The sequence below is a fragment of the Delphinus delphis genome, chromosome 6, assembly GCF_949987515.2.
Source record: "Delphinus delphis chromosome 6, mDelDel1.2, whole genome shotgun sequence".
NCBI lineage: Eukaryota > Metazoa > Chordata > Mammalia > Artiodactyla > Delphinidae > Delphinus > Delphinus delphis.
Genome location: NC_082688.1, coordinates 46390624 through 46411843, shown reverse-complemented (window position 1 = coordinate 46411843; position 21220 = coordinate 46390624). Strand labels below are relative to the sequence as shown.

Here is a 21220-nt window from a genome sequence, read left to right as displayed (position 1 = left end):
GTGTGTTTTATCAAACCTGTTCTACAAGGTAATATAAATATTTGCATATTGTATAACAAAATACCTTTTTCCACAGTTGTATTCTTTTCTTTCCTTACAGTGCGCCACCTGAAAAAACAGCTTTTTGTTGATGCCAAATCTATCCATCCAGGGCACTCCCAGCTCTTCAACTTCAAAAGAGACAAGTAAACTCAGGTGAAAAACGTTCATGGGAAGGTATCTGGAAGTGATCAAAGTCTACTCTCAGACCAACCCTAAATGAGAGATCAGTAATAAATCCCACACAGTAAGGAAAATAAAAACACTTCTAATGAATACTTCCTCATTATGGCCCAGGGTTGTAATGTCTCAGAGAAAAGATGCTCATATTCATTGAACAGGGGCTGACTAGAGCCACTCCAGCCACCAAAACAGCACATAAAGGTGGTGCTGCACAAAATGAGGGATGCTGGAAGCTATACTCTATTGCATTATTTCAAACATGCTTGAAGGCACATTTAAGTAGGTGGCATAAGTTATGTTGACTTTATTCTGATGGAAATCTGTCAAGTTTTCAAATCTCCATCCAGGTGGAAATGTAAAAGTTTTGAGTCATGACCCACATTAAACCCTAGCTTTCCCTACAAAACTTCCTTTTCGGGGCTTCCCTGGTGGTGCAGTGGTTGAGAGTCCGCCTGCCGATGCAGGGGACACAGGTTTGTGCCCTGGTCTGGGAAGATCCCACGTGCCACGGAGCGGCTAGGCCCGTGAGCCATGGCCGCTGAGCCTGCGCGTCCGGAGCCTGTGCTCCGCAACGGGAGAGGCCACAACAGTGAGAGGCCCGCGTACCGCAAAAAAAAAAGCCAAACAAACAAACAGAAAACCTTCCTTTTCTTTACGTTGTTAGAGATTTTAAGATTATAAAATATACCAGCTACTTCATACAGCCAATAGAGTCCTTGATGATACAACTTTCCCCTCTGTTACTATCCAAAAGGCAGCTCATTTTTAGAATTAAAGAACCTGAGATTTTTAGTGGTACAAATATATGCCAAATTGCTTATATCGATACTGCTTTGTGAAACGATTTTTACTTCAGGAAGACGGTGGATAGAAGGAGTAAGTTATGCCTCAGAGCCCAGATACATCCTTATTTCCTGACTCTGGTTTCAATCTGGTATTAACCAGACTAATTGGAAATATCTGAATAGTGAGGATAGTCACAGGAGAATCATTAAAAAACAAAAATATTGCTCTCTGTGGGACACCCCTAGAAATCAAACTTGAAGTAGGTAACACTGAACTACACAAAAGCCTTTCTGCTGTCTTCCCCAAGCCTCCTTTTTGGGGCCACTCTACTTCCTATGTCATCCTCTTTCTTTGCCATAAGCTAGAAGGATCAAACCAGTTTTTCTCTCATCTCAAGGACCTGCCACTGTTAAGTGGCAGACACATTTCAATCTTGAAAAGTAAAGAAAGTAACAGAGGTGTTAGGTCTGCCATCATAGAGCTGCTGAACAAATGCCAACAGAGGCTTATTTTCAGATTTCTTGTGATGTAAGAAAAGCATCCCACCATTGTTAAGCTCCTGTTAGACATGCTTTCTGATACTTCTAAGTGGAAGCATTCCTCGCTGAAATATATGTTCTGATCCCAGTCTGTTATTTTGAGAATTTTCTTTAAGTGATTGACCACATTGATCAATCATTATTTGTTGTTTTCTTATTGGCTTTGTATAGCAAAATGATGTCTGGTTAACTTTTTTTTTCTAGATAATTAAAATACCTTGTTAAAAGTCAGAACAACCTATGAAGCTGGTCACTCTTTGGCCCATTTCAGCATTTTATTGAGAAAAATCATCTCTAATTGGGAAAGAGATTCTTTCATTTTTACTGAATCCTCTGGAAAAGAAGATTTCCATTCATAACACAAAACCCAACATAAAAATCCTCTTCATCTATCTTTCAATCACCCCAAAGACCCACTCATCACAGTATGGCAACTTAATCCCAATCTTCTCCCTCTATTTCTAAAGTCTTTAAAAATTTTCCTTTAACCCAACCTCTTGTCACTCCTGTCTCTGCCCTTTCACTCTTTCTTTACAAAAGAATAACTCCCAGCCCTGAGCAGTGAAGATCAATCGAATGGGTTTCAGCTTACTGTTCTTTTTTTTTTAAGCATCTTTATTGGGGTATAATTGCTTTACAATGGTGTGTTAGTTTCTGCTTTATAACAAAGTGAATCAGTTATACATATACATATGTTCCCGTAACTCTTCCCTCTTGCGGCTCCCTCCCTCCCACCCTCCCTATCCCACCCCTCTAGGTGGTCACAAAGCACCGAGCTGATCTCCCTGTGCTATGCGGCTGCTTCCCACTAGCTATCTACTTTACGTTTGGTAGTGTATATATGTCCATGCCTCTCTCTTGCTTTGTCACAGCTCACCCTTCCCCCTCCCTAAATCCTCAAGTCCATTCTCTAGTAGGTTTGTGTCTTTATTCCTGTCTTACCCCTAGGTTCTTCATGACGTTTTTTTTTTCTTAAATTCCATATATATGTGTTAGCATACGGTATTTGTCTTTCTCTTTCTGACTTACTTCACTCTGAATGACAGACTCTAGGTCTGTTTACTGTTCTTACTGTCTCGTCCTTCACCCCCTATTCCAGGCTGCCCAACAAAGCCCCAGATTATGGAAACAAAGAAAAAAAAATCCTCCTGGTATGTGAGAGATACAAGAGATTCTGAAAATTCACCTGTAATTTTTTTTTCCTGTACCATAACAAAGGGTGACATGTTTAAAAGAATAATATATATAAAATCAATTATTAAAGAAATACTATAAGCAAGGGGAGAAATTTTTTATTACTAATCACTTCATAACATGACTGATTTTCCATTTCTTCTATAAGAGATATCTTTAAGACTTCTTTTTTATGTTGTTTTGAGTGTTAAAAAAAATTCCTAGGTTTATAATAGTTCTATAAATTTAAAGTAGTACTTGGACATTTTGTTTCCTGCTATTGTCTTTAAAAGAGAGAAGAGATATGGGAACATATGTATATGTATAACTGATTCACTTTGTTATAAAGCAGAAACTTACACACCATTGTAAAGTAATTATACTCCAATAAAGATGTAAAAAAAAAAAAAAAAGAGTATTTGACCGCTTAGCAATTCTCTCTCTGATATGCTGAGCTCTAGCTAACTGCCTATTGCCTCCGATTCATTGCATGAGAGGGAAGAAGTGGCTTTCTTAGTCATAAACCTGACTTCATATACCTTGACTGAAACCAAAGGATTCAAAACTCAAAGCAAAATTTAAAATGTACTTTCATGGTTTCTCTGGCTGTACATTTCCCAGTCATGAGGTTTGGCCCAACCAAGAGGCAAGGATGTCTGTTTCCCATTAAGTAATTTCAAACTATGTACAACTTATATTTAAACTAAAATCTGCAAAGTTAGTAAAAATAATTTTATAGCCTTGTTTCTCTTAGGACCATCTAACATGAATTGTTTCCAATTTTAGAGAGGGTCAAGCCCTTTCTACTTCCAAATATAAAAAAAAAATCTGAAGCCAACACATTAAAAATATTAATAGTATCTTTTATATAGGGAGTGAGATTATGAGTCTACAGTTTCTGTAATCTATATCATGCTCAATTAAAAAATACTTGAAATTATTTTTGATAGGTGAGAAAAGGCAATTGGGAAGACCTATTTTAATAAGAGAACTGGATGCCTGAAAATTTATTATCCTTTACTGTGAGGAAATGGTCACTCAGGTCTGTTATGAAAACATTTGTTGGCCATCAGTTAAAAAACCCTTAGTCAGATTATTTTAGATTCTGAAAAGAAAGTGAAAAAAAAAATGGTTAGGGGTAAGATAAAATCTGTTCTTGGGAGAACTAGCTGTTATATTTAAAATATATCACTGCTTCTAAACTGGATAGATGCATTTCTTGCCATATAACTTTATCCCTGTTCATGCAATGCTGTTAACTTTGAGTTGTAATATTCATCTTTCAACAGTAGTAGGATTCTAGGAAACCGAGCTCATTATAACTTTCTCCACTGAAGAGCTGAGTTCTGAAGTATTCATCTTCACTGGGGTATCAGTAAAGATAGGCTGGGTTATGTTGTGAAAGCAATTCCAAATCTTAAGGCTTAGCACGTACAACTTTACTCTGCTCTTGCCTACACAAAGCCATCTGTAGGTCCAGTAGCTCTCTAGGGCAGCTCCCTTCTAAACAGTGACTTAGGGGTCAGGTTCTTTTTTTTTTTTTCTTTTTCCTTTTAAATCTTGTAGCTCTACCATTTGGAACTGCAGTCACATGGCAGGGGGAGAGAAAGCTTGAAGAACTTAAGTGCCTCATTCCAGAGATGACATGCCATTTCCGCTCATAGCCTATTGGCTGGAAGTAGTCTTATTGTCCAGAACTAACTATATAGAGACTGGAAGATGTAAGAGAGCACATGGAATATTTGATGAGTTTTATGGTCTGTGCCTTAGAACACATGCGACTTTTAAGTCTCAGCAGTGAGAGTCTAGACAATCCTCAGCTCTCTTTTCCCCCAACATAGCCACCCTGGAAAACGAGAATTTCTGATGGTGGCCCCAGAAGATGAAAAGAGCCTGGGTATCTGTGGGACTACTGGGAAGGGCACTGCTCTGGAGAACTATCAAACTATAGCTGACTTTGGGTAAACAAGACATACACTTTTATATATTAAGCTGGTGAGGTTTCAGGGGTCATTTTATTAATACGATATAGCCTATCCCATCCTGAATAATGCAGTTGGATTGGAAATGTCTTCTGCCTTGCTTTTTTATCTTTTTTGTTCTTATTTGGGTTTATTCCCCATTTTAATCACATTATTTTTTAACTAAATTTAAATATGGAGCTACAAGATCACATTTTTAGAGTCATTAGGTAAGATAGTAGAAATTATATCATAAGGAGAGGAAATATAACGCTTACCCAGTTGAATACATAGGCTGTACAAACTATACAGTCATTGGGAAACAATGAAATGACCCAGTATTTCCTTCCCCCATTTTCACAAGTCAGGCATGTCACATGACCTTTCTCCTAGTCTCTGGTTGCAAGTCTGGGCAAGGATGTCCTCTTTCTCACTCTCAAGACTGCGTTGGCCTTGGAGCAGGCACTGTAGCTGGATGACTGACTCAGGATGGTCCGTAGCATAGAGGGTTAGAGTCTGAAATGTTTCCTGGTTAATTCCTGATTGGAATTATTCCAATTGTTGGTTTTCTGAGAATAAGTGAGTAGGGAAATATTTTTCCAGAAACTCTTCAGCCAAATAATGTGAAACTCAAGATCCTGCTAACATGAGAGTAGATTTTCTAACACCTCCCTACTTTAAACCAAAATTATGTCACCAGATATTCACCGTAATGTAACTGAACCTAGAAAGAGTGTTTGTGGAGTGGAACCTATTTGTTTCAATTCATCACTGTATATTTAATACCCTGATAAAATTGCTGTATTCTTCTTACACCAATATGCATCAAAAATATTTTTACATATATTACAGTGTCCTCAATGTTCCTCCATTATCTTTGATTTTTCTCTTTGTATGTCAAGTGAAATTATGCATTCAGAAAAAAATTACTGAACTCTGACAAGATTTCATAAAATTATAGGTGAGATAGATGTACAATAATTAAGGTCAAGTAAACCACTACTTTTTGCAGAATGATTCTTAGGTTTCTTGTTTTTTTATAGTTGAAACAACATAAGTATATGATTTATTAATATACCAAATAGAAATACTTTTAGTGAGAAGAACATTAAACTCCATGGGCTATGACAGTTTAATTGGCATAGCAGCCAGGATCCCAGCAGAATAAGGAATGGCATACTCAAACTGGATAATTGATGAGATTTTAATAGAAAGGATTTTTTTTAAAAGGTAGAGGGTGAGGTTTTAGGAAAACAGTGAGGGATGGTGCTGTATCCTGACACTAGCAACAGCAGGGAGCTGTTTCTAACCCTAGAACAAGGGACACAGGAGAGAACAGTTATAAGAACCTAGGGAGAGCAGCTATATAGAAAAGACCATCCAAGCTTCAGATCTCCTGCTAGTGTCTTCCTTTGGCCAAACTCAACAGGAGGTGAGGAGGAAAGGGAACCAGTGAGGTAGTCCCTATGTATTAATTTCCCACAACAAAGAGCAGAGTGAAAAAGCATGAAGAGTTAATCTGGGAAATGGAGCAAAAGAGATATGTATAGCACAATTGGTGCATGACTTTAAAAAATAAGTTTAAATGGCATGCTTACTTTTTGGCTAAGTTGGACTCCATCTGCCCCTCCTGTCATCAGACAACATTACTTCTCTCTCCTTTCCCGTAGTTTCATATATATATATATGCCTTTGGGGAAGAAGAACCACATTTTGGTAGTTGGCATGAGGCCCTTAAGGGGTAAAACAAATCAGAGAAGGGTTGGAATACCATCCATCTCCTACACTGTTTGTTGGATTCATTTTGAGACACCACAGAGAAGTCAATAAAATAGACCAAGAAACCATGGGAATACTAAGAGTTTTTAGAGCCTAGGTGACAAAAATGAAGAGTTGAGGTAGGAGATTCTTCTTCCCATCTTTGCATGGAATCCACGAATGTTCTGGCAATCCCAAGATTGGAAGCCTTTGATGCATCTGGCAACAATACTATTGACATTACTATTGAACTCACGGTAAGCGGTGGCAATGGTGGGGCTTTTCCAAATGGCTTCATGAGCAGTGGAATTAAGCCACAAATGAGAGCTGTTGGAAAGAAAGACCAGAGCAAACCTGGTGGTGTGCTGGTAATATTTGACAACCACCTCTCCAGGGAGGATTAAAAAGCCCTGGTTTATAGTCTTTTCCATCATAGCCAATTGAAAGCTATCAACATAAATTCACTAAACATGGATTTGGGAGAAATGTGCACAGCTGGCTCTTGTGAGCTCATGGTCACCCTTCCAGCACAGCAATGGCCACAGACCCTGTATCCTGATGGTAGCTGAAAACTGACTTGGGAAGCGTGTGAGACACCTTAGATGACATTACACTTTCGTGGTCATTACGTTCTACCAATCAAATGAGGGGACTGTTGCCATCATGATTTAGGAATACAAAGAAAGAACTACTTAATTCTTTTCCCTGTGGTCTTACTTAGGTCAGTGAACTCTGGGATATCAGGGCAGCATGAATAATATGTCATAATTACAAAAATTCCAGAAGGTATGCTAAAGACCTTTATGTATGGAATAAGCAAGAATATGAGTGGGATGGAGCAATGCGGTGTCTAACACAAGATCATGTGGATCCTATTCATGCATTTTCTTTGCCACTGTGCGACCATCAGTATTTCTCCTGGTTTGACATGGGTTGTTTCCCTTTCCAGCCTGCTTTAGTGACTCTCTCTTCCTACCTCAACATAATTGTTTCCCTGGCTTTTCTTCATTTTCCCAGGGTACCATATAACTGCTCAAGTCTGGTTTGACTCAGCAGGTCTGATTTGTATGGGTGAGGCAACATGCATTGCTCAAGTCCCATCTTCTATTTCCTGGTTCTGCCACTCCCAGCTTCAAATCGACTCTTGCCTGCTCTTGTACTCCTTCAAATTATGTAGAGATTCAGCTATACCCTCTGACTGCGCCTCTGGCAGGTTCTTGGAACTTGCGGGTAGTCTGCCTCATGTTGGGCAAGTTATGACACATTCCACTGAAAAATTAGGTCACTGCCAGATACTAAAACAGGATCATCTATTTCAAAAGTTCAGTGTAGGCAGTACATCTTCTGTACCGTTCCGTCTCCACCTTCAGTGACATTTGACCCTTCCTTGTCTCTTTCATGTCCAGTAACCTAAAAAGCAACTTTATTTAGTAACTGTGTGTATCTTGAAACCTAAACTGACCTAAAACCATTAAGAGAACTAAGAAAATCACTTCTATTGGCTTTCTACTGGTAGAATATTGGGCACTGGAAGTTATTTTGAGGCAGGGTGATCTCTTTTGTTCTGAAGAGATCATATCACAAATTAAGTCAGCACTCCTCTGGTTAAGAAAGCAGCCTTATAGTAAAATATTATTTGTATTTGATGTTTAACTTTCTCACTTTTCTGGGCTTCATGCCTCAGCTCAAGTAGTCAAATAACAAGGTTCTTTGCTCACTGGATCATCCATAATTTATATCTTTCTTTATATTCCATCATGTCAACAAAGGCAGTTTATAGCACAAGATCTGATTAAAGTATATGCTTACTTCCATGAGCTTGATTTCTGTCTACACAAGGATCCTTGCTCAATCTGATTGGGATTTATAATTCTCTTTTAAAGAAAGCTAATTTTATCTTAAGGCAGATAAATATATATATATATATATTTTATATATATTCTCTTGTATATATGTTCATACACACACAGCCACTGGTAAGCAGTATTATCATCCCCATTTTATAGGTTAAAAAAAGTCTGAGGCTTAGTAGATTAAATAACTGGTTAAATAACTAACTCAAGTTTGCACAGTAAGATTCAGGATTTAAGATCATTACTTATTTATTTTTAATTCATTTATGTCTATCACTTGAGTAAAAATATAACCTTGATGAAGACAGGTATATGGACTTCTGATCGCTCCTGTATCTTCAGTCCCTAAAATATTGCCTGGCTTGATTGATATTGGTTGAGATGAGAAGGCAGGTAGGATATCCTCCAGCTAACTATTCTCAGTCACTGGGCAAGGGATGATGAATAAGGAAGAGGTTCTGCAGGTTAGAGGAAACAAGGAGGATGGTAGAGACATGAGTAAGTGTAGGTTTAATTGAGATAATATTAGAATGTGTACTGATTTGTGTTTTCATAAAATGTTTCCACCATTGGTTCCTAACTTGTCCAATTATGCAAGAATTAAGCAATTTTTGTTTTGTTTTTCATCATGATCTGATGATCTGTAAGCATGGAGTTATTCAGTTTTAAGAATTTTGTTTAATCTACTTTTTCATGCATGTGTTAATTAGAGGTTGGCTGAAATGGAAGGTTAATATTTTTGTCTATATTCTGTTTCTAAGTTTGAATACTGACTTAACTTGGTTCCCTGGGAAGAAAATTGTCTCCATTTGTATTAGAACATGAGATTCTGCTGGGATTTTTTGTTTTTTGTTTGCGGTACACGGGCCTCTCACTGTTGTGGCCTCTCCCATTGTGGAGCACAGGCTCCGGACGCGCAGGCTCAGCGGCCATGGCTCACGGGCCTAGCCGCTCCGCGGCATGTGGGATCTTCCCGGACTGGGGCACAAACCCGTGTCCCCTGCATCGTCAGGCGGACTCTCAACCACTGCGCCACCAGGGAAGCCCAGATTCTGCTGTTTTAATTAGTAGATTTAAAAGTTAATTAACACTGGGTGTGAAAATAACATTTGTGAAACTAATATCAAAATAATTATTCGTATAGAACATAATGCAAGATTTATTTAGATGTTTATTTTAGCTCTGAGAAAAATGTTGAAGATTATTCTATCATAGGTTGAATTGTTTTTGGAATATTTTCCATTCTATGACTATAAACAATGACTAAATGGATTCATCCCTGCAGTTAACCTATAATTTTCTTATATCACTTAGAGTCACATGCAAAAATTTTAATTTACATTATTAAAAATTCTACTAAGTGATTTCACATTCATTGTTATGCTTGACAGAATCAAAATTATAATAACCTGACATGTATATATTACACAAAATATTCCTAATTGGAAAAAAATCGTAATATCACATTTATCATGTTGCTCCTTTTTCTAAAATAAGAACTGCATCTCTACATTTTATTCTTAAATGTTTGAGAGTTGAATTATCATTATTGTGATTTTTTTCTTTAAATACGTAACAAGAAAAATATTTGAAATACTAATTTTTGAGTTACAGATCCACAGTAAATTATTTCTGTAGAAAATGAATACAAAAAATTATAACTCCAACTAAAGATAAAAATTATGCAAACAATACAGTTATGATTAGGAATGACTAAAGTAAGATCAACCTTAATATTGCATTATATTGTAGAATGCCATTTCAATTAGACATTATACTGATTAGATTTGGAAACATAAAAGCATACAAAAACAGATTTAACCTAATGGATGATAACATGAGTCTTAGACCTAGTCCTTTATAGAAGCAAAGAGGTTCTGCCATTTGTGCGATTGTTTACTATATTTCCCCAACCGCATACACCAATTCCTCAAACTTGGCTATGAACTGTACTTTTTGGGACTGTGATGTAAGTCCCTTGTGTATGCAGATATGAAAATAGAATTTAGATATACTGAACTAAGCAGAGTTTTCAATACCAACCAATCAACTAAGGGCTCTTTTCACTCCTCCATTAAGTATTCAAGATGTTCCCATGCTTGGTTAAAATTGTACCTGGTCTAGGTTGATCACTTTGTGGAGTGACCCGTTTCCTCAACCTTGAATGGCCCATGCTCTCTCGGTACCTTGCACTCATCCGACTGCAGTTGCTGCATTAACCCGCTCATTTTTGTCATCAGGTGTAGAAATATCAAGATGCATCTAAAGGAATCTCCTGAGGTCCATATATATACTTGTTTCTGTCTCCATTGTATAAAAACAAGCCTGGGTAATTTTTCAGAGGCTACACTGACAAGGTTTGAGTTTCAGGTTTCAGTAGAACCCTTATTACATCCTTTCTGGAAACCAGAATGTCTAATAGAGCAGATTGACATTGTGGAGACAAGAAGCACACATTCCTGAAATGGTTTACTGGGAGTTTCAAGGGTTAAGGTCAGAGCAGACACCATGAGTGCTCTTCCCACATCCCCTCAGATTCTTCTTCCACTCCATGCACACGTGCCCCCAGTGTGAGCTCAACTTTCGCAAACCAGCACCTGTATGTTTGTCAATGGCTACTGTATTACTTTTCTGAGGCTGCCATAACAAAATACCACAGACTGGGTGGCTTAAACAACAGAAATTAATTTTCTCACAGTTCTGGAGGCTAGAAGTCCAAGACCAAGGTGTTGACAGGTTTGGCTTCTTCTGAGGCCTCTCTCCTTGCCTGGTAGATGGTCACTTTCTTTCTGTGTCCTCGCATGGTCGTCCTTCTGTGTGTTGTCTGTGTACTAATCTCTTCTTATAAGGACATCGGTCATAATGGATTAGTGTCTACCCATATGATCTCATTTTACCTTAATTACCTCCTTAAAGACCCTATCTTCAAATACAGTCACATTCTGAGCTACTGGGTGTTAAGACTTAAACATATGAGTCTTGGGGGACATAATTCAGTCCATAACAGTTATCTTCAGTCTGTTACAATCACTTTTGCCATACAAGCAGGAATGAAATATGCCTGGGAATTTATGTTCCCCCAGCCATTGCTCTGAACCAATGGGTACAGAGGTGAGAATAATCTAACTTCTTTGCCTCTGAGGACCAATTCAGAGTTGTGGCCTACACTGTCCCCAGAACTCCATGACTGGAGTGAGCAAAAGTTATCCTCAGTTGAATGCGGCTTAATTAACGTATCCTTGACTGGTCTTCTTCCCTTACCATTCCCATTTCCTCACCCGCCTATGGTATTTTCTTGGGAATATATCCTAATAAATCACTTACACACAAATTCCCATGACAGGATTTTTCTTTGTCTTTGGGACTGTTATGAGTTGAATTGTGACTCCCCCAAAGATATGTTGAAATCCTAATGTGTAAATGTGACCTTATTTGGAAATAGGGTCTTTGTAGGTGTGCTTAAGTCAAGACGATGCCATACTGTCCAGTATTAGTCCTAAATCCAATATGACTGGTGTCCTTATAAGAAGAGGGAAACTTGAACAGAGAGACAGAGACACACAGGGAGAATGTCATGTGATCACAGAAATAAAAGGAGAGAACAGCCTGTGAAGACAGATGTAGAGGTTGGAGTGATGTATCTATAAACCAAGGAATGCCAAAAATTTCTAATTAATCACCAGAAGCCAAGAGAGAGGCACAGAACAGATTCTCCCTCAGAGCGCCTAGAAGGAACCAACCCCGCCAACACTTTCGTTTTGGATTTCTAAACTCTGGAAGTGTAAGACAACAAATTTCTGTTGTTTTATGCCACAAACTTTGTGAGACTTTGTTATAGTAGCCCTAGGAAACCAATGCAGAAACCCAACTGAAAATAAGTAATTTCAGACGTGGTCCCAGATAGCATACTCTTGGATGTGATTTTGGAATTAGATCACTTGCCAGCTGTATAGCAATAAAGATCCCATTGTAAGAGATAAACTGTGTTAAAAACCTCCTACTCACTCTAGCATTATAACTGCTATAATTTTCACCAGTGGTGAGTTGGGATGGGATACAGGTGAGAAGAGATGCAATGACTTGCACAATACTAAGCATTTGAGAAATATGGAGGGATTTGTCAATTACCAACCTGGTGTACTGTGTGAAAGAAAGTTAGAAAGCCTCCATGGAAGCATTTAAAGAGATCCGCTATTTCTGTAGCTAGAAAGCAGATGGAACGGAAGATTGGATGATGAACTATATGGAAAAAACTCACTCTTCCTCCTCTGTGTCTCTTTTGTTCTCACACTACTACCATAGTCACAACACTTCCAACACCAGCTGTGTGGGTGTTTTTCCACACCAGGAAATTCTGACACCAGCTGGATGTGATACAATGTATCTCAGTTCTGACACTGTTTACCTGGAGATGGCATCAGATCCTACACGGTAAGTGTTCAGTCCCACAAGACTTCTCCCCACTTCAGATGCCAATCACACATAGTAGTTGCCCACAACTTCCATTTGACTAGGCTCTAAATCAGAGCTTCCCATGGCCTCCTCCCCCTTGGATTTGATAATTTGTTCACAAAGCAGTTCACAGAACATAGGGAAACACTTATACTTAATAGTTTATTATATAATAAAGAATATGATAAAAGGTGCAGATGAACATCTAGATGAAAAACGTGTAGGACAAGGTATATGGGAAGGAGTGCAGAGCTTCCATGCCTTCTCTGGGTACGTCACGTTACTCTCCCAGCAACTCCATGTGTTTGACCGCTGGGAAGCTCTCCAAACCCCATACTATAGGGATCTTTATGGAGGCTTCATCGTATAGGCATGATTGATCATAAACTCCATTTCTAGCCCTTCTCCCCTCTCTGGAGAATGGGTAGTGGGGCTAAAAAATTCCAAGGTTCTCATCATGGCTTGTTCTTTTTGGTGACCAGCCCCCATCAAAGAGCCCACCAAGGGTCACCTCATTAGAACAAAGGACACTACTATCACCCAGTAAATTCCAAGGGATTTAGGAGTTCCACGTCAGGAACAAGGGTCAAAAGCCAAATATTAGAACAAAAGATACCCCTAATACTCTTCTCACTCAGGAAATTACAAGGCTTTAGGAACTCTGTGCCAAGAACTGGGGGCAGAAGACAATATATAAATTTTCTATTATTTCATAAGCACTTTTTTATTGTAAAAATAGTAGACAAGTAATGATTACTGAATCCACAGCCTTGGCAAGTTTTTTATGCTAAAATCAAAGCCCTGATAGGAAAGGAGTGGGGTTCTAAGACATTGAATGGAGACATATGGGTAGATGTGTTCAGAACATGGGACCCCTGATTCCTCTGAACCCCTGGGCCTGCAAGCACAGCCTACTTTGTTTTGCTGAAGAATAGCAGCCTTCTCTTGCCTGAAGACCATACCAAAACCTCAACTGAGTTGGATGCTTTGGAGGATAGTAATTGTTCTCTTCAAGATCTGACCCCACTCCCCCTCCTTGTCCTCTAGTTCTTTAACAAGTCTCAGCATGGGCCAACTAGGGAAGTACTTCCTTGCTAGAGGCAAAAAGGAATTATTTACCTAAGGAACTTCAGGACACGATTAATTGTAGCAAAAGAAATCCGGGGTGGGGGTGGGAGAGAGCAGGCCAGGAAGTAGATCTTGATAGCATTGGATTTGGGTAGGGGTTAGGGATGGTGAAAGATAAGCTCCGTAAGGGAGAACTGTCCAATAAGGGAGCATTCTCCCATGACTGAAAACTCCCTGGCAAGAACACCTGGAAATGGTCCTAAAATATTGTTGGGATGGTTACTGGAGGCTTGCGGGGACAAAAGGCTCCTATTAAATTAAGGGCAAATGACAGAATTCCCCTGGCAGAGATTTGAGGAAGAAATCAAAAGGCTCAGGGAAGTAAGCTTGTTAGAATGACTCTATTGTATAACGGTTAAGAACCCATCAGCTGGCTAACCATTCTTTGGAAGGGCCAGAAAATGCTCTCATCACTAAGCTTATGAAGAATAAGCTAGTGATGGAGGTACTGGCATGTCTGGCAAGCTCAGTGGTGACTGCACCAGGGTTGATGATAGGCAATATTATTAGAGAACCAGGTTCCCTGCTGTCAGTGGGAATGATATGATTCCAGAATAGCAGAGGTCAAGTGGCAATACTCAACCACTAGGGATCTATGGTGATTGCTAATATGCCAAGATGTTGCTAAAGGAAAAATAGATGGACAGATGACAAGAGCATGGCTCGATATACATAATGAAAAATTATTAGAATTGGATGGCATAAGGCTGATTTCATCAGTGCCCATGGAATACCACTTCCTCATCCAGTTTAAAAACTGAGCCAGTCCTCACACCCACAGAAGGGCCCTACAATGCCACAAGTATATACTGTAGACTTTTCTGCGATTTAATTTGTCATATTTTGCATATAATTCACTTCTAATTTGAAATTAGTCAGCAAGTCCACTATGTACATTCTAGTCTCTTTATACTGGCTAATGACGCCTCTCATGTCCGGAATACACTTTTGCACCTTCTCTGTGTGAGTGCTACCCTGTTTTAAGTCTTCAGTAAAGTCTCTCTCAATGACCTCCATGTCTTGGTAGTCTCCCCTTCCTCTAAACAGCTATCCTGTTCATTTAATATTTACTATATTCAGCCTTGATTAGTTGTTGAAATTTTTATATGTACAGAAAAGTCCTGGGAATTCCCTGGCGATCGAGTGGTTAGGACTCTGTGCTTTCACTGCCGAGAGCGTGGATTCAATCCCTAGTCAGGGAACTAAGATCCCGCCAGCAGCGCAGCACAACCAAAAAGAGAAAAAGAAAGAAAAGTCCATTTTTCCAACTCGATTCTTAGACCCTTGCAAACAGGATCAATCTTATATGCCAGTACTTATTACAGTGCTCTCTTGCTTAACAAAATCTTAATTAGAATTTTCCATTTAGCATTTTAATCCCTTTCATTCTTTGAACTAGAAATGGAGCTGTTTATCACTGCTTATAAGAATGCAAATATTATTACATCCATACATTTATCTTAGATTCTTAATTGGCAGAATTACTTGAAATCCTGGAGATAAACTTAAATAGGAGTATTTAATATGGAATGATTAACCTGGGTATTCAGGTAGATTAAATTCAGGGTTTTTTTTTTTTCAAGCTGGAATTATGTTTTCAACATCAGATGAGTCAAAGGAAATAATAGCCGCTGTAGAACAGGTACGTGGTCTTACAATTTAGGCCCTTTTATAACTCTGTCATCTGACTACAAAGCCACAATCGCTATCATTGTATCCTTCCATAAATTATCGTGCCAAAATGGGAAATGTGACTGTTTCCTAAATGCTGAAAATTATCAAAGTGTCTTCGCCCAGAGAGACTTGAAGAAGATGCTGGGACCACTCTATTCAATATCAAAACTTGTTATGCAATTTTAGAAATTAAGATACTGTGGTACTGGTTAAGAGAAAGACTAAAAGATAGATAGATAGGAATAGAAATAATACCTATCTATCTATCTATCTGCCTATCATCTATCTATCTATCTACTTTTATAGATGCACACACAAATATACACATGCACACATTTATAGCTTATAAAATCTTCTTTATATATGATAAATCTCACAAGAAAAAATTTAAAAAGAAAGAAGGATTCAAAGTTAATATGGTGATAGCAAAAAAAGAGCTTTGAGTTTTTGAGTATTTTTTTCAAGGTAGTCACATCCCAGCATATAACCACAAACTTAAAAAAGAGACCATTTACAGGATGATATAATCCTTTCAAAAATATACTTATCCTCAGTTTCTTGATTAAATCAGATATTCTTCCACTTGACAGAAGCCCTTGGTTCCCATTTTTGTTAGCATTTGTTGATTACTCTGAGGACTTCATCCAGTACCTCGCACTTAACTGTTTTGTGCTGAAATGAAATACTTCATTAAGCTATGAAACCCATATTTCTTAATTTTCAATTCAAGCAATGATGATTTTTGCTTTTAATTTTATTTCCTTTTTAATCCTAAGGGTATTAGAGCAAACACACAAAGATGACAGCATTTCTACTTTAACATCCATCTGCTTTGAATTCTCAACGTCCTGTACTATAATTATTTCTATAGCAACCAGCTAAGGAAGTGCCTTGACAGCCACAGACTCAAAAGAAGAACATGCTGTGACAGGCTTAGCACTCGGCCATGGGGCTTTGTATCTCCTTGAGTTTCCAGTATTAAACATTACAGCTTCAGAAGCCCATGTCTTTCTCTCCTCCTTGGTTTCTAGTATCAGTAATATTTCTGCTCCTACAGCATCATTGGCATCTTTTTCTAACATGCTGCTTCTTTTTCTTCAGAGCTTTTCATTAAATCGCTTATAAAACTCCCCTCATTCCTATTTTATGACATGTAGTATTCTGATAATAAAATGATAAACATTTTGTTTGTTCTGAATGGAAGCTCATAAACACAGTCAGGAGAAATGCAATCATCAATAATTCACCTGTTTTCTTTCAGCTTTTTAAGATCTCTTCTAATCTATTTTCCTTAAGTGATGAACTCTTAGGAAAATTGGATCATGTGTCTTTAAAAACACAGAAGTTCAGAGAACATCAAAAAAGTACAAAAAATGAATTCATTCTGCAAAATAACTTCACTTTTATCCCGAAAAAATGCAGAATGGTAAAACAACTATTTACAAAAGAAAACCTAAACTTGTCTTATTTTAAAACTCCATTTTATCTTGGAAAATTATCTTCCCTAATTAGGGACCAGCTTTGTTCTTATTTTTATGGTCTAGTCTTTAGTTTATTTGTTGTGAGGAACAAAATAAATCTTTATTGAGAAATGTCTATGTATCACATACTGTGCTAAGATTTCTACAGAGATTTTCCTCATATAATCAACTAGCAACTATATGGAATACTAATTGTTATGTATATTTTACAGATGGGAAATTGAGGCACAGAAAGATTAAGAAACTTTTAAAAAGTTATATAGCTAGTCAGTAGCAAATCAAATTTGTTCTGCTATAATTAGATTCCAGAATCTCTGCTGTTAGCTCTCATGTTACAAAGTTTCTCATCATCTTACCCTCTTTTTTTTTTTAACATCTTTATTGGAGTGTAATTGCTTTATAATGCTTTGTTAGTTTCTGCTGTATAACAAAGTGAATCAGCTATACTTATACACATATCCCCATATCCCCTCCCTTTTGTGTCTCCCTCCTTATCCCACCCCTCTATGTGGTCACAAAGCACGGAGCTGATCTCCCTGTGCTATGTGGCTGCTTCCCACTAGCTAGCTGTTTTACATTTGGTAGTGTATATATGTCAATGCTACTCTCTCACTTCATCCCAGCTTACCGTTCCCCTTCCCCGTGTCCCCAAGTCCATTCTCTACGTCTGCATCTTTATTCCTGTCCTGCCCCTAGGTTCATCAGAACCATTTTTTTTTTTTTTTAGATTCTATATATATGTGTTAGAATACGGTATTTGTTTTTCTCTTTCTGACTTACTTCACTCTGTATGACAGACTCTAGGTCCAGCCACCTCACTACAAATACCTCAATTTCGTTTCTTTTTATGGCAACCAATATTCCATTGTATATATGTGCCACATCTTCTTTCTCCATTCATCTGTCGATGGACACTAAAGTCGCTTCCATGTCCTCACAATTGTCAAGAGTGCTGCAATGAACATTTTGGTACATGACTCTTTTTGAATTATGGTTTTCTCAGGGTATATGCCCAGTAGTAGGATTGCTGGGTCATATGGTAGTTCTATTTTTAGTTTTTTAAGGAACCTCCATACTGTTCTGCATACTGGCTGTATCAGTTTACATTCCCACCAACAGTGCAAGAGGGCTACATTTTCTCCACACCCTCTGCAGCATTTACTGTTTGTAGATTTTTTTTTTTTTTTGCAGTACTTGGGCCTCTCACTGTTGTGGCCTCTCCCGTTGCGGAGCACAGGCTCCGGACGCGCAGGCTCAGCAGCCATGGCTCACGGGACCAGCCGCTCTGCGGCATGTGGGATCTTCCAGGACCGGGGCAAGAACCCGTATTCCCTGCATCGGCAGGCGGACTCTCAACCACTGCGCCACCAGGGAAGCCCTGTTTGTAGATTTTTTGATGATGGCCATTCTGACTGGTGTGAGGTGATACCTCATTGTAGTTTTGTTTTGTTTTGTTTTTAACATCTTTATTGGAGTATAATCGCTTTACAATGGTGTGTTAGTTTCTGCTTTATAACAAAGTGAATCAGTTATACATATGTCCCCATAACTCTTCCCTCTTACATCTCCCTCCCTCCCACCCTCCCTATCCCACCCCTCTAGGTGGTCACAAAGCACCAAGCTGATCTCCCTATGCTATGTGGTTACTTCCCACTAGCTATCTATTTTACGTTTGGTAGTGTATGTATGTCTATGCCACTCTCTCACTTTGTCCCAGCTTACCCTTCCCCCTCCCCGTATCCACAAGTCCATTCTCTAGTAGGTCTGCATCTTTATTCCCGTCTTGCTCCTAGGTTCTTCATGACCATTTTTTTTTTCAGATTCCATATATATGTGTTAGCATATGGTATTTGTTTTTCTCTTTCTGACTTACTTCACTCTGTAGGACAGTCTCTAGGTCCATCCACCTCACTACAGATAACTCAGTTTCGTTCCTTTTTATAGCTGAGTAATATTCCATTGTATATGTGCCACATCTTCTTTCTCCATTTATCTGTTGATGGACACTTAGGTTGCTTCCATGTCCTGGCTATTGTAAATGGAGCTGCAATGAATATTTTGGTACATGACTCTTTTTGAATTGTGGTTTTCTCAGGGTATATGCCCAGTAGTGGGATTGCTGGGTCATATGGTAGTTCTATTTTTAGTTTTTTAAGGAACGTCTATACTGTTCTCCTTAGTGGCTGTATCAATTTACATTCTCACCAACAGTGCAGGAGGGTTCCCTTCTCTCCACACCCTCTCCAGCATTTATTGTTTGTAGATTTTTTGATGATGGCCTTTCTAACTGGTGTGAGATGATATCTCATTGTAGTTTTGATTTGCATTTCTCTAATGATTAATGATGTTGAGCATTCTTTCATGTGTTTGTTGGCAGTCTGTGTATCTTCTTTGGAGAAATGTCTTAGGTCTTTTTCCCATTTTTGCATTGGGTTGTTTGTTTTTTGATATTGAGCTACATGAGCTGCTTGTACATTTTAGAGATTAATCCTTTGTCATTTGCTTTGTCAGCAAAAATTTTCTCCCATTCTGAGGGTTGTCTTTCCATCTTGTTTATGGTTTCCTTTGCTGTTCAAAAGCTTTTAAGTTTCATTAGGTTCCATTTGTTTATTTTGGGTTTTGTTTCCATTTCTCTAGGAGGTGGGTCAAAAGGATCTCGCTGTGATGTATGTCATAGAGTGTTCTGCCTATGTTTTCCTCTAAGAGTTTTATAGTGTCTGGCCTTACATTTAGGTCTTTAATCCATTTTGAGTTTACTTTTGTGTATGGAGTTAGGGAGTGTTCTAGATTCATTCTTTTACATGTAGCTGTCCAGTTTTCCCAGCACCACTTATTGAAGAAACTGTCTTTTCTCCACTGTATACTCTCGCCTCCATTCTTAACTATACATCACCATTTTTTCACATCACGTCCATGGATACAAAAAAATAAATGACATTGACACCATCTCGCTTTTATAGATGAGAGAAATGACATAAAGTCACTCCCTCCAAAAACTTCTTTAAGAATGGTAAAAAACAAATAAGCAAACCAAAAAAAAATGTGTGTGTGTGTGTGTGTGTGTGTGTGAAACGAAGTTTTACTCCTCTGGCTTAGTTCATTTTCTCATAACTTTCGAAGTTCATGTAACACTAAACTGTATTCAAATTAAAATTAAAGTTCTATAAGAAAGAGGCTTGCACTTGGATTGCTTGTGGTATAGCTTTTCAGAGCCTGGTCTTTAGAGAATAATTGCCCCCTGTTTAAGTTCAAGTTCTCTCACATATAGACTGTGGGCAAGTTATCTAACCAATGTGAGGCCTCTTGTAAGGTAAGGATAATAATGGTATCTGGTTCACTGACTGTTACAAGAATTATCTCCGGTAATACATGGTACAAAGTTTTTGCATAATGCTCTACAGCGTGTATGTGTGCAATAAATATTATCTTTTGCCTTTAAAAGATGGGCTGAAGCAAAATTGGAAGGCAGGAAAAAGATGAAAGATGATTTTGGATGGAAAAGAGGATTTCTCTGTGGAAAATGTTCAGATTCTACATATAAGACATATAGGGAATACAGAGTGAAAAATAAATGGGTATGATTGGAAGTAGTTTAATTAATTCTAGCTTTAAAGCTTCACCTAATGCCACTGCTTTATTCTGTAACGTGTAGATTTACTTTGTAATGACTGATTCTGTAAAACTGGATTATGGTTTTATTTTTGTGAAAGATTCTTTTTGTTTTCCTTACTATTTCTAGTTTTTATCTAATGTTTTAAATTATAGCTTAAATAAAATAGTTTAATTAAAAGACCTTCATAACTCAATGTTTCATCACACTGGATTTCAGGTAAAGGTAGTTACTGGATGTGTGAGTTTTTCCAATCCCATTAAGAAAATAGTAAAAAATAGAATAGCCTTTATACTTGGAACTCTATCAGTAATAAATGACCCACAAAGTGTCCATAAAAATTAGCTATCCTGATGAGCATTTGTGATTCACATTGTATACTCTGTGGTGAGCCAAGGTATCTATTTCTTAATAATCTTACTAAGGGCTCTGTCAGTACTCTGGCCAACAACTGGCTTGATGTTTGCATTTTGTGTGTGATGTAGTTTTTTCCTTGGTTGACTCTTATGGCCCCACCCTGATGAACCAGTTGTAGCAAGCCTCAGCATTTGTACGTGGAATACATTCTGCCTCTTGCTCACCG

At 38.1% G+C, this 21220-nt stretch overlaps 1 protein-coding gene across 8 annotated transcripts in view; it reads left to right on the top strand.

Moving 5' to 3' along the window:
- Positions 1–21220, top strand: part of LOC132427298 (cytochrome P450 1A3-like) — an 87693-nt gene that overhangs the window by 53356 nt on the left and 13117 nt on the right. For all 8 annotated transcript variants that reach the window (XR_011246512.1, XR_009519867.2, XR_011246515.1 and 5 more), the window contains 2 exons: positions 101–195; positions 12595–12723. The gene's annotated coding sequence lies outside the window, so the exon portion shown is untranslated. The remainder of the gene's footprint in view (positions 1–100; positions 196–12594; positions 12724–21220) is intronic.